The sequence below is a fragment of the Triticum aestivum genome, chromosome 7A (genome assembly GCF_018294505.1).
Source record: "Triticum aestivum cultivar Chinese Spring chromosome 7A, IWGSC CS RefSeq v2.1, whole genome shotgun sequence".
Taxonomy (NCBI): Eukaryota; Viridiplantae; Streptophyta; class Magnoliopsida; order Poales; family Poaceae; genus Triticum; species Triticum aestivum.
Genome location: NC_057812.1, coordinates 678,591,204 through 678,604,849, shown reverse-complemented (window position 1 = coordinate 678,604,849; position 13,646 = coordinate 678,591,204). Strand labels below are relative to the sequence as shown.

Below are 13,646 nucleotides of genomic sequence, written 5' to 3'. Positions count from 1 at the left end.
AAGCTCATCGAGCTTCTAGTTCCAATCTCATGTCATATCATTCACGATTTCCATTCTCCTCGGAAGCTGAACAGATTGACGGCTACTGGTTGCTAGTTTTTCTCCACTGTTAGTCATGCTCCATGAGAATTAGTACGAGTTGAATCGGCGAGCAGTAAGTGAACAGACAGATTGACGACGACGATGTGGAGCGGGGAGAGGCGGTCGGAGAGGGTGGCTCCGCCCGAGAGGAAGGCGTCGGAGACGACGAGCGCGCCTAGGGCATCGAAGTCCCTGAGCTGCGCTACGAGGAACAAGTTGTGCTCGTCGCCGTTGCGCGCGCAGCTCAATCTGTGCACCATGGCTTTGTCCCCAGCTCCTCCTCCAATGTCGATCGGATGCGGCGGTGGAGGGGAGGCTCCGACCAAAGCTCCTCCCGCACCGGCGAAGTATTGTCGGAGATGTGAAATCACAAATAAAAAGATTGCTCGCGAAGTTTTCTGGGGGATAGCTTTGAGGAAGAAGAAGATGCTTTGCGATTGGTGATGACACGTGGCTTCATCCTGGTTGGGTCTCACACGATAGAAGGAAAGACCCGGTCGTATAAGATTTTCCCCGCTTTCGACTCGCCGTAGGGCCTGGACAAATCACATCCAACACACAACGCAGATTCACGACATATTTTAAAGTGTAGATTCACTCATTTTGAGTCGTCTTTAGTTCATATTGTAATCTTTAGAAGGACTTATATTTAAAAACAGAGGGAGTAGTATGCCACAATTGTCTCTGCACACCCAACTTTCGGTCATCGGCTTATATCTGAAACTGCAAGCAGCTCCGATAGAACAAGAATAGCAACTTCTTTCGTATTTTACCCTTTTACAGCAGCAGCAGCCGCTTGTTGCTTTTGCTGTAGGAAGTCCAAAATCAACAGTTCAGAAATACTAACGCAGTAGAAAAGTTTGCATTGGACTGGTGGAGTGCCCGTGCAGTTGGATTGCGCATGAATGCGTTAACCATATAGCTACAAGCAAGTGACATGGCAGTGATTATTCCAAACCCTTCTAAAAGGGCTACCTGAATAGAACTCGGACACCAGTTTCGCGCAGGAGTACCACGGGAAATGCACAGCATTGATTGTTTGAAACCTAGACACCTGAACGAACATAGCAGACAAACATGACATGATGCCTTCGAGTATTTTTGTGTTGGCAGAAAAATAAGGTTGTCTAACAAAACAATGAACACAATGGTAAAGGCACGGCTTGCTGATGTTCTGCTTTCATCAGAAGACACATATACGATTCTCACACAATCACAAAAACTCTGTCAATAAGATATGCTTATACTCCCCAAGTGCAAATACAACATATAAACCTTAACATGCATGACAATCATTGATAATGTCTTCCACGAAATGATCGCAGTACCTACTCAAACACTACTACACAAAGCTAACCAAACCCATGGAGGTAGCAGTGTCCAAAACACTAATGGTACACACGACAGAAAGTTCAGTGAAAATTTGCATGGCTAATCATTACGAAAAAGGCTTTCGCCCCGTTATATTGATATAGCAACCGCCCGATACAACAAAGAGACCCATGCTGGGGCAAACAACACAAGCATGCCCAAAAGAAACAAAAGAGAAAGAAGAGAGAAAATAAAGTCAACAGCATCGGATCGACGAAAACGAGGATAACCCAAAACCGTTGCGCCCACCGGAGATGTACCACCTCGCTCCAGGCACCTCGAACCTCCGCATACCAAGCAGCACCTTCAAGAAGGAACACGACGACGACGACGCTGCTGCCCGGATAGGTCCTAGGGTTTCCCCCGGTACGCGGAGGGGCATGGGGAAGGGGAAGATCCAACGCCCTTCAGGAAGGAACGATGGCGCCCACAGGCGTCACCGCGTCGGTGCCGGCAAGCCGGCCCGGATTTCTCCCATCCGCCAAACACCCACAACCCCGAACGGTCCGACGCGCTCCACCAGACAATCCACCCATGAACGTGCGCCACCACGGTCTTGCCATCAGCACCGCCGCCTCACCGTGGGTCATCGAAGCGAGACCGACGAGAACGAGAGGGAGCAGCCGGGACGAGGAACGGCAGTGAGAGCAGCCACGTCGGACGAGACAACCTCCACGGCCATCGGTGGTCACCGACCGGACGCGATAAGGGGAGCGTACTAGGCCCTCGAGGCCCGGCCGAGCCCAAAAGGGGCTCATGAAGCACCTTTCGCCGAGCTGCAGTAGACGTGACGCCATCGCCACCACCCCCCGCACGAGCCGCGCCACCACCGCCCCTGCCGGAGCCGCCGCAGGCAAGACCGAGTCAGGACCGCCCAGAACCAGATGGGGCCCAAAAGGGCCCAGATCTGGACCGGGAGGGCGCCGCCGCCATCCACTGTGCCAGCGCGCCACCAAGTGGCTGCGCCGCCGCCTCTAGGCCACCTGGAGCTGCGCCGCCAGGAGCAGCCGCCGCTGCCAGAATCACCGTCGACCGAGGAGCACCGCCACGGGACGCCACCACCCGAGCCGTGGCACCACGCGCAGGGAAGGGACGGCCGCCACCGCCGCCAACACCACGCGGGCAGGGCCTGGTGGCGCTGGACGGCGGCGGCGGGAGGAGGGGAACGGGAGGGGGCGGGGAGATGGGCCCCCGGTCGCCTCGCTCGGGGAGGCGACGCGGGGAGCGGGCCGGGAGGGAGGAGGGAGGCGAGGCGCGGCGCGGCGCGGCGCACGCTGCCGGCGGCCGAAGGCGAGGGAGGGGAGGGGGCCGGCGGCGGCGGCGGAGCGGGGGGAACCCTAGGAGCGGGGCCAAGAAGTCTGCACTCACCCCGCATGGCTAATCATTTGACAGGGAAATCAGCTAGGTTGCCCTCCATAATGAATCACCATAGCTCGAAACTTAAGATCGTGCATACATCAGCCAGATCAAATGAGGGTCAGATTCAAGCATACATACCAAGCCCGCTAATTCGTAGCATGAAGAATTGACTTCTTGGAAAGGCACCAGCTGTCTCATATTTGTAGACGGGAAAGTTTGCAATACAATAGACGTTGTATTGATGGGGTGCTGGTGCACGTATATATAATACAAGGAAAGGTCTCTACCTCAACTATACAAGACTAGGAGGTGGGCCACAAATCCAATACATGTGCAATACATAATATATACTCAACACCCCCCGCAGTCGAAGCGTCGCCGGAGACACAGAGAATGGACCGAAACTCCTCGAAGATGGGAGTAGGCAATCCCTTAGTCATCACATCAGCAAACTGTTGCGTCGTCGGCACGTGGAGAACCCGAACACGGCCAAGGACAACCTGCTCGCGCACGAAGTGAATATCGAGCTCAATATGCTTCACCCGTCGATGGTGCACCGGGTTGGCAGAGAGGTAGACCGCGCTGACGTTATCGTAGTAGACAAGAGTGGCCTTGTGAACATCACAAACCAACTCCTGGAGCAGCTGACGTATCCAAGAGCACTCGGCCACGACATTAGCCACGATGATACTCTGCCTCGGCGCCGGAGCGGGAGACCGTGGGCTGCCGCTTCGATGACCAAGAGATCAACGAGGGCCCAAGGTAGACGCAGTAGCCTGACATAGAGCGTCGCATGTCGGGGCGGCCAGCCCAGTCGGCACCCGAGTAGGCCACGAGGTCGGTGGAAGCGGAGGCCATCACGGTGAGTCCCAAGGACATGGTGCCGCGTATGTAATGGAGAATACGCTTCACCAGAGTCCAGTGAGAGTCACACGGAGCGTGCATATGGAGGCACACCTGCTAGACAACGTACTGCAGGTCGGGGTGAGTCAGCGTCAGGTACTGTAAAGCACCGACAATAAAGCGATAAAACGCTCCATCGGACGCAAGAGACCCCTCGAGAGCAGATACCTTAGCCTTTGTGTCGACGGGGGTGGGCACCGGCTTGCAGTTAAGCATACCGGCACGCTTCAGGAGCTCGTGGGTGTACTTCTGCTGATGCAGAAAGAAGCCGTCAGTCCGTCAGACCACCTCGATGCCGAGGAAGTAGTGCAGGGGCCCCAAGTCATTGAGGGTGAACTCATCACGAAGACGAGCAGTCAGCCGCTGAAGGAGGGCGGGAGCGGACACCGTGAGAATGATGTCGTCGACATAGAGCAGCAGATATGCAGTGTCAACGCCCTGATGATACACGAAGAGTGAAGCATCAGAGCGAGTGGAGCGAAATCCGAGAGACTGCAGGAAGGCTGCGATACGCTGGTACCAAGCCCGAAGCGCCTGCTTTAACCCGTAAAGAGAAGGGAGAGCAAGCACACGAAGTCGGGGTGCTCGGCGTCGATGAAACCAGTGGGCTGCTCACAGAACACCTGCTCGGCGAGATGGCCGTGCAAGAAGGCGTTGGAGACATCCAACTGGTACACCGGCCAGGCGTGTGAGACCGCCAGCTGAAGCACGGCGTGAATCGTGCCCGGTTTCACAACCGGGGCGAAGGTGTCGGTGAAGTCCACGCCTGCGCGCTGCCGAAAACCACGAACCACCCACCGAGCCTTGTAGAGCTCGAGAGAACTGATACATCCATTTTCCATCATGCTTTTATATCGATATTTATTGCATTTTGGGCTGTTATTTTACATTATGTCACAATACTTATGACTATTCTCTCTTATTTTACAAGGTTTACATAAGGAGGGAGAATGCCGGCAGCTGAAATTCTGGGCTGGAAAATAAGCAAATATTAGAGACCTATTCTGCACAACTTCAAAAATCCTGAAACTCCATATAATACCTTATAATAAATAATGAAAAATCCTAAAAAAGCATTAATAAGAAGGACGTGGCTCACTGGCGCATGGGCGCCCGATCGCAACAACTAGTGCTCTACCAGAAAAGGGAAGGGGCATCCCGCGCGCGCGACCATGCAACCGAATAAGGAAAGGATAGCCCCCTGCGCGAGTCACGTGAGGATCGCTTGCATGCGAATAGAAAATTCTAGCAAAACTACCACGCCATGTTCACACATAAAAATGTCAGGTCCCATGTGCTCACGTTATCCATCACACCTGCATTTATTAGGGGATGAAAAACTTTAAAAATTTGTAACTTTTGAATAGAATGTCAAAATTCAAATCCGTTTTCACGTTGGGTTTCTCGCGATGAGTTCTTCAAAACTAGATCCCATATGAGTAGGTTTCAACGAACTTTTTTTTCTGAGCAACTTTATGTGCTGCAGAGGCAACTTTAGTGCTATAGAAAAGCAACTCCTTTTTCTACCTAGTACGACTACCTATCAACGGAGGATCCTTATAAGTTGGTTACCATGACTACCAATTTTGACTAGTTTCACCTCTAAATCGCCTATCATAAGATCAGCTCCAATGTGGATCACCAAAACGCCCCAAATATCAGAATCTGCCTCTGTAGACACTTTTAACCATCCAATGAGTCCAACTACTATCAGGTATGTAAAAAAGGTCTACTGCCCCATATGAGTTCCTTGCAGTAAAAAGTAGCATGCATCCCCAAAACAAAAGTAAAAATACATGAAGCAACTTTGCTATGATTTCAGACAACTCTTTTAAAATTTGAAGCAACTAGTGTCATGCATTAAAAGATGGGTTGCTGCCCCATAAGCTCCTTGCAGTAATATCAGGCAACCCTTGTGCGAAAAAAAGAACCACAAAAACAACAAATAGATACAACATATATAGGTGGCATTAATGCATATATATTCTCTAACATAGGAAACTTTAGTATGATTCATGGACAACTATTAAAAAAACAAAAATGTGTTCCAGGCATTTTTATGCAACTGTTGATGTGAACTAAGCAGCTCCACATATATTCTGATGCAACTTAATCTCTAATACAATATTTTTTAGAATTACTTCCTATCCACCTCTCTTCGCCCGTTCCGGTTGCTTTCCTTCTTCATCTTCATCGTTTCATTAAAAAAATCTGAAAAAACCATGGGTACCTCATGTCAATCCAGCATTTCACCCTGTGAAGCATCAGGTTGATCAGCCCTTTTGCTTGTAACTCAATATAAAAAACATAAAAATGCAAAATTGTTCTAGCAAAAAAAAACACAAGCAACTGCCCTAGCAAAACCAAGCAATTGTCCTAGCAAAACCAAGCAACTCCCCTAGCATCTATTTTAGGCAAAGGAAAAAAATGTATGAGCAACTTGAATAACCTTTTATGAACCTAGCAAAACCAAGCAACTCCCCTCTCATCCACCTTCTCATATGTTGTAGCAGAAGATCAAAGCAACTCAATTACAAAGACACGCAAAAAGTGGGAAACTGTTGTAGCAGAAACAAGCAGATGTCTCTGGCACTACTACTTAGATTGTCTATTTTAGGCAGAAAAAAAACATATGAGTAAGTTGAATAATCTTTGTGGACAACTATCTTACCCCCCTTCCCCATGTAACTTCTCATCTGTTTTAGTAAAAATCCAAACAACTCAACTACAAAAGGACACAAAATGCAAAAAATATTCTAGCAAGAAAAACAAGCAACTACCCTAGCAAAACCAAGCAATTGTCCTAGAAAAGTCAAGCAACTCCCCTAGCATCTACTTTAGGGCGGAGGTTGGGGCGGTGGTGTGCTTCGCACGGAGCGCGTCGACAGGAGGAGGATCGGGACGATAGCCATGCGAATCAATCATCGCGTCAGTTATAGGCCATCAGGAACTACTCATAGATGTGTCTTCGCAGTCTGTATGCGTATTCAAATCTGAGATGATAATCTAAAAAACTTACAGCAAACAATCCAAGCAACTCGAAACAGAAAAGTGTGAAATTGTCAGCAAAACCAGGTAACTGTCCATAGCATTACTACTTAGATTATCTACTACTTTAGGGAGAAAAAATCGTGTGAGAAACTTGAATAACCTTTGTGGAAAACAATCTGACCCCCTCCCCATGCAACTTCTCATCTAACCTAGCAAAAATCCAAGCAACTCAATTGAAAAACACAAAAATGCAAAATTGTTCTAGTAAAAAGGAAGCAACTGTCCTACGAAAACCAAGCAACTGCACTACAAGAGGCAAAAATGCAACAAAAATGTTCAAAAACGAATCCGAGCAACTGCCCCAACGAAACTAAGCAACTGCGGTACACACACAAAATGCAACTCTTTTAATGAAATCCAAGTAACTATTCTATCCTTGGAGTGGAAATTCGCCTTCTGAATCCAATGCTGCCCAACCCCTTCGATCCCCATATCAGGCGTGACGCCGTCACAAGAGAAGCCACTCAGCGGAGTACAAAATCCGCACCTCCCCTTGTTTCCAGGCCCTATAGATTTAGTAAAAAATTAAAGCAACCTTCCGTTTAATTCCAGGCAACCCATATTATAAACTTGAGCAACTACACATGCTTTGAAGCAACAAGTTGCACAAAAAATGAGTTTATGACATTGAAATCAGTTGTATCTCATGCAAAATCAACACCAAAACCCCCTGAGTTGCATGGAGCACATTCATTTCATTTTATAAAAAAAACAGTGGCAATCTAATTCTATATGTAGGCAAAATCCACTTATCTCTGAATCTAGCCCATCATTCATCTCGCAAAAACAGTGGCAGTTCAGGAATGAATTATCAATTGGATGAACAAACGGTACTCCTACTGAATTCTGTTGTCATCAATCAAGAGACAGAGCAGAGCATATGATAGACTTATACTTGTATATGTTGATTTATTCTGCCCACCAAGTTCCCTCAAACATGATCCTTCTAAACAAAAATGATAACACATGATCTCGTGTGCAAAACTAAAAAAAATGCAACAACTTTGCCTATGATTTCAAGCAACTGATGCAAAATTTTGAAGCAACTAGTGGCAGGCACTAAAAAAAGGATCAAAATTGAGTAGATCTTGCAGCAGTTCGTACCAGGTTAGATAGAACAAGTTGGAGTAGATGGAGAAGCAAGGGGGTTGGGGAATTGGAACTCTAGGCAACTCATGCTAAAAAGTGAGGCAGCTAGAATGCTAAAAACAAAAAAATTCCTGGTCGTAAAAATCAGTACAATCTCCAAGCAAAAACACTGATTCCATTTTCTAGAAGTAGTAACACATAGATAGATAGATATATGAACACCTTGCATCAATCAGCTTAATCAGTAGACAATAATTAATCATGTTCATTTTGCTAGATATATGTTCAATAATTAATCATGTTCATTTTGTCAGGGGACACTTGAGGAGAAACTAGTACAGAATTGAGCAAGACACGAACGAAACTGGTCTCCTCACTCCCCTCTTCTTCTAGATAAACTGAAACTAGTATACACATCTAGCAGGCTAAACTCACACTTGAGGATCTAGCAACAACACACATAACCTGAGAAGAGAGTTGAGGAAGTGAGCAGGGATGAGGAAAAAGAGAGACGAACCTGGGCTGCTGCTGATGGATCTCCTCCTTCCCAGGTGAGAAGGATGGCTGCAGCGATCTGCTGCCATGCGTGCTGGATACAGAGAGAATCCAAGGTGAGGGCTGCCAAATCCAAGCGCGCGGGGGGGGGGGGAGGCGGGGTACCTTGACTTGTTCCATGGCACTAGGGTCGGTGCAGAGGAACATCCATGGCGGGTGGCCAATCTCGGAGGCGTCGCTGCTGATGCACGCCCCGGCGATGGACCAGCCCTTGGTGTCAGCAGACCACACGACGACGCGGCTGCAGCCTTACCTAAGCACTAGGCCGCTCTCCGCGTGAGCTCCGTGGCCCCTTCCTCGACGGGGATGCGGCAGCTGGCCGACCCCGCTCCAGCTAGAAGAAAGACGAGGGGAGGAGACAATGGCGTTGCTGCTCCGGTTACCCGCCGACCGGCTCGCCTGGTTCCTCTAGTCCGTCGCCTCTCCCTCGACACCCCGGGCTACGACACCGGCGGCGGCTGTGGCCCTCTCATTTGTAATAATTTCTTGTATATATTCCATCTTCTATAAAGTTAAGGTACGCGATTGCGTACTCTCAAAAAAAAAAATTCAGGTAATAAGAAACCTGGAGGAAGTAATAACATCCTAAAAGAAAACCTAGAGAAGAAACAAAATGTGCTTACATGACGATTGTTGGTGATATTCTGTTGTCGCAAAGGTGAGCACGATACAAGATGTGCTCACATGACGTAACTTTTGTGGGTAATCCCTAAAAAAGAAAAATTCTGGACCATGTAGTTGTAACTGATTTTTTCTCTTTCTGTCAAAAAGAGAGGAAAATAATTCCATCTCGCATGTAACTCTATTGAGTTGAGTTGGCAGGAAGAAAGTCTCTTCTTACGATTGATTATCTAGTCGAAAATCAACCACTTGATGAGCCCCGACGCTGTCCTTGGTACTCCCTCCGTTCTAAATATAAGTTTTTTTTAGACATTTCAAATGGAATACAACATACGGATGTATGTAGCATATTTTAGAGTGTAGATTCACTCATTTTGCTCTGTATGTAGTCACTTGGTGAAATCTCTAGAAAGACTTATATTTAGGAACGGAGGGAGTACAAAGAACCGAGCTAAAGACTGAGGTGTAGCAACGAAAGGATAATTCCAATTGTCTTGGAGCCTAGAGGCTGAAATCCGAGCCCTGGTCCGTGCCCACCCAAGTTTCTGTATTTGTTCATTGATCATTTGCTTGCATCTGAAAGTTTAAATGTGTAAGCAAGTCTGCCAGAGCAGGAACTTGGCATTTTACCTGAACACCGGTGCCGGTAGAAGAGCTCAGGTATAGTGTCCTTTTGTTTGAGAGGGTTGAAGATGAACCCGGAACCCATGCCATGGCAGCCACCTATTGTTCCGGTGTCATAGTACGTGAAAAATGGGCTGGAGCGTATCCGCAAAGTCTACCATGATGATCAAAGAACCTGAACACCTGAACAAACACCGCAACTAGAAGCAAGCACCACATACAAACATGATGCCTTTCGAGTATTCTTGTGTTCGCAGAAAACGAAAGGTTGTCTAACAAAAGATTGAGCACAATGGTGCGCAGGCACGGCTTGTTGATGTTCTTCTACCATCGGAAGACACATATACGATTTTAAAACATTATATCCTCCGAGGACAATCGAACAGGTGGACATTCATGAACGCTATGTCACCAAGATGCTTATACTTCCCAACTGCAAATACGACATATAAAGCTCAACACGCATGATGATCATAGAACATGTCATTTAAGAAATTATTATAGTACCTCCACTCAAACACTACAACACAGAGCTAGCCAACCCATGGAGGTGGCAGTGTCCAGAATCACTGGTACACACAACAGAAAATTCAGTGAAAGTTTGCATAGACATTGACTTGACAGGAAATCAGCCAGGTTGCCTCCATAATGAAGCACCGTAGCTCAAAACTTGAAAACATGCATAAATTGGTCAGAGCAAGCGACAGCCAAATTCAAGCAGCTGTCTCACTCTGATGTCACATGCATGTGCAAAGATTGCAGCTCTGCGTATAACGGCACGTATGGCAGAAATGGCAGCTTGCCATCTTCAAGATTGCGGATCACTTGGACTTGCTGACTATCCATATTATAGCACATTAATGTGATATCCTTCCCCATAGTGAAGAACACCAAGTTACATTCCGGATGAATAGCAAACCACTCAAATTCCAGACCAACGTCTACATATGTCTCTCCAAATAAGTCTGAAGTTTTTCAGCAGTATGCTTTAGTTTCCATTCTTTGCTTTCATAGTTCTCAAGGACATAAACTTCTAATCGAATCACACCATCATCTTCATCTTCATCTCTATAAAAGTTGGCATAATGCAAGCGGCCCTGTGAACACTGAATAAAACCATCAGTCGGAACACTATCATCATCAGGGATAATAAAGTTCATCCATGTCTCCCCTTGACCCCTTCCGTGTCCACCATAGTTACACAACAGGATAGCTCACCATGGTCCCTGCTATGAAAATACATATGGCCGTTAAGAAAGACAGTTTCTATCGAGTTACGAGTCCATTCCATTTCTTCTCCCTATAAACCCATCTTCCGGTTTCAGACGAATACACTGCCACCCCGGCAAGGTCGCTGGTCCAATCTCCCTCCTGCTCCACGAACTCAAACACATGGAAATGCGGTGATTTGGCCGGATCAAAGCCCAAGCGTGTGTCGATCACCTGCTCGGCGGCCTGGCCAGAGTTGGGCAACGTGACCCACTTCTTCGTGGCTGGATTGCACACGATGCAACTGATCTCCTGGGCGTAGAGGCCATAGAGGAGGAGGCCATTGCAGCAGTCCAAGATATAGATGTGCTCGTGTTTAGGCAGGTAGGCGAAAGTGGTGTCAATCAGAGGGCAGTGGCTCCCTGGGACACTGACAAAGCGCACAGGTGATTCCAAAATGAACTCCGTCCTGCTGCTGGTATAGAAGAAGCCAGCGAGGGTTTGGGGAAGCTTTTTGCGGTGGTCGGAGCGGTCAATGAGGTTCAGCCAGTGGTTGGAGACGCACTTGAAGCGGCAGAGCGACTTGGCCGGGACGCGCGAGAGGATCTCCACGAGGAGGTCGTCGGTGAGCCTCTCAGCCGCCGTCCCGCTGTGGGGCGAAGAGGAAGACCTGCACAAACACGCATGAAGATGTGAGAGGAGGGATCAGTGAAGTAGGAGGAGTTTATGCCGATTGTTACTGCGCGTACCCGTCACGAATTGAAGCGCGTCCATCCTCTGGCGGGCGAGAGCGTTCCGCCGGGAGGGCCATGGCGGCAGAAGCCGGTCCTGAGATTTCAGGGCCGGGGCGAAACTAGGCAATAATCCTACACTTACGGGGCATTGGACACGGGAAAGAGGTTACGTGCTAACGTGCCTACTCTTCATTAATCTCTTCCACCTTGAATTTCGTTGAGGGTCCCATCACTAACCAACCACAGATTTGCACTTCCATCCGTAACTCCTTTCGTGTCAAAACAGTCCGTAAGTATAGCATTTTCCAACAAAATATAGTTTTTCTCTTATAAATCTGTTTCTTTACTATCTTTCCCTAATAATAAAGTACGGATTGACTTCATGGGTTCACCGTCACAATACGTTTTTTTTTCATGAATTTACGCTTTCAGTTTTTTATCTTCAACACGTCTATATTTGTTTCCGTCCAAAGGATTATATACACAAGGAAAAAAATGTTTCGCCAGGCTCTGTACGACGTCCGTCTCCAAATACAACTCCTTCCTCCGCCATCTGTTTTTATTCCAACGCATCATACCCTCCTCTTGGAACAGGCCCGCACAAATCTCTCCTCCCTCGCATTGCTGTCGCCGCCAGAACCGGCCACCTCGCCCAGGTGTGCGACATATCTAGGGACTAGGAGGGGGAAGAAGGAGGATAGCGAGCAGGCCGATGGGGATGTGATCCGAGTCATGGAATCTGACATGGGCACACAGGACAGTGTCGTTTTCACCACCATGACCGGTGGGCGTGCGCGCCACCACAAGACGGCCTCCAGCAGCCCGCCGCGGGGTCAAGTTGGTCTAGACCCAGTCGTTCTCACCCACTTCCCTGCCATGCTTCTGTAGGACGCCGCCTCTGACGTCTTCGACCTCTCGATCTACACAAAGACGAAGACAAGTTCGACCCCTTCATTGGCCGCAACGAGGAGAAGCTGCAGTAGCAGGCCGTCTCCCTCCTTTTGTCTGCAATCACGTCAAGCAGGCCCGGAAGCTCGCATCCTCGAGCACATGATACTGGGTCCAGTCGTGTCTGATGGTGCTCTGCGCTAGGTTTCAAATTAGATTTGGGGAGCTGGTTGCGGATTTGGGGCGATTTGATGTACCCGAGGCGTAGCCTCATGTCGGTGTACAAAAAGAGGGTACACTTTTTGTACCCCTATAACTGTGCACGGGCAGTCTGAGCCACGGGCACCACCACACCAAGCAAGGCAAGGGAGGTGAGCCAGGGTAAGATCGAAGCTCAAGAGAATTAGAACAACGCCAAGGCCAAGACCACGAAGAGCAAAGGGGACGAAGCGGACTCCCCCGGCAAGATCCTTGCCGGAGACAGTTCTAGCAGCCCCAGTAAGACCCTTGCCACGGCGACTCGTCGCGCGCCTACGGAGCAAATCACCCTTGAGTCCACTGCCCCCAAAGGGCAAGGATTCGGAAGACATCCCCGTGGCGGCATGCAGATCTTTGTGAAGACATTCAAGATCAGATACGCACTAAGGAGACGACAACCCTTGGCGGGATCCCAGCCGAGGAAGACCACAAGGCCCCCGGCAAGCGCCTTGCCGGGGATGACAGCAGGCGCCTCGGCAAGACCCTTGCTAGGGCCCCGGCAAGGCCCTTGCCGAGGACACCCGCAGGGCCACCATCAGGCCCACGCCGACTAAACCTCCACCACTGCATGCATGCAGCTGCCGACCCAACCAGCTGGGCAGGCACCCGCGTGGAGGCATGCAGATCTTCGTGAAGACCCACCACTGCGCCACCTCAGCTGCCTGCCTACCTACATGGCATCACATGCGTTGCTGGCCAGGGCGCATGTCGACACAAGAAGGAGCGGCGACGGACGAGACAGATCTCTCCCCGCCCCCGATAAAGTAAGGACACCTAAGCAAGACGCATTAAATGCGCCCTGTCATGTAATGCGAGGGATAACCTCGCATCATTGTACCCTTTCCACCTCCTGTGTGCCACTGTGGCAACCCCTTTTTCTATAAAAGGAGGCCCGAGGCGACC

General features: G+C 49.0%; 1 long non-coding RNA gene across 1 annotated transcript; it reads right to left on the bottom strand.

Moving 5' to 3' along the window:
- Positions 1 to 5,684: 5,684 nt before the first annotated feature.
- On the bottom strand, positions 5,685 to 8,868 carry LOC123154662 (uncharacterized). The gene is made up of 3 exons (XR_006476983.1): positions 8,515 to 8,868; positions 8,372 to 8,443; positions 5,685 to 5,925 (listed from the first exon to the last, which is right to left on the bottom strand). It is a non-coding gene; the product is annotated as an uncharacterized lncRNA (long non-coding RNA).
- Between the last annotated feature and the right edge of the window lie 4,778 nt (positions 8,869 to 13,646).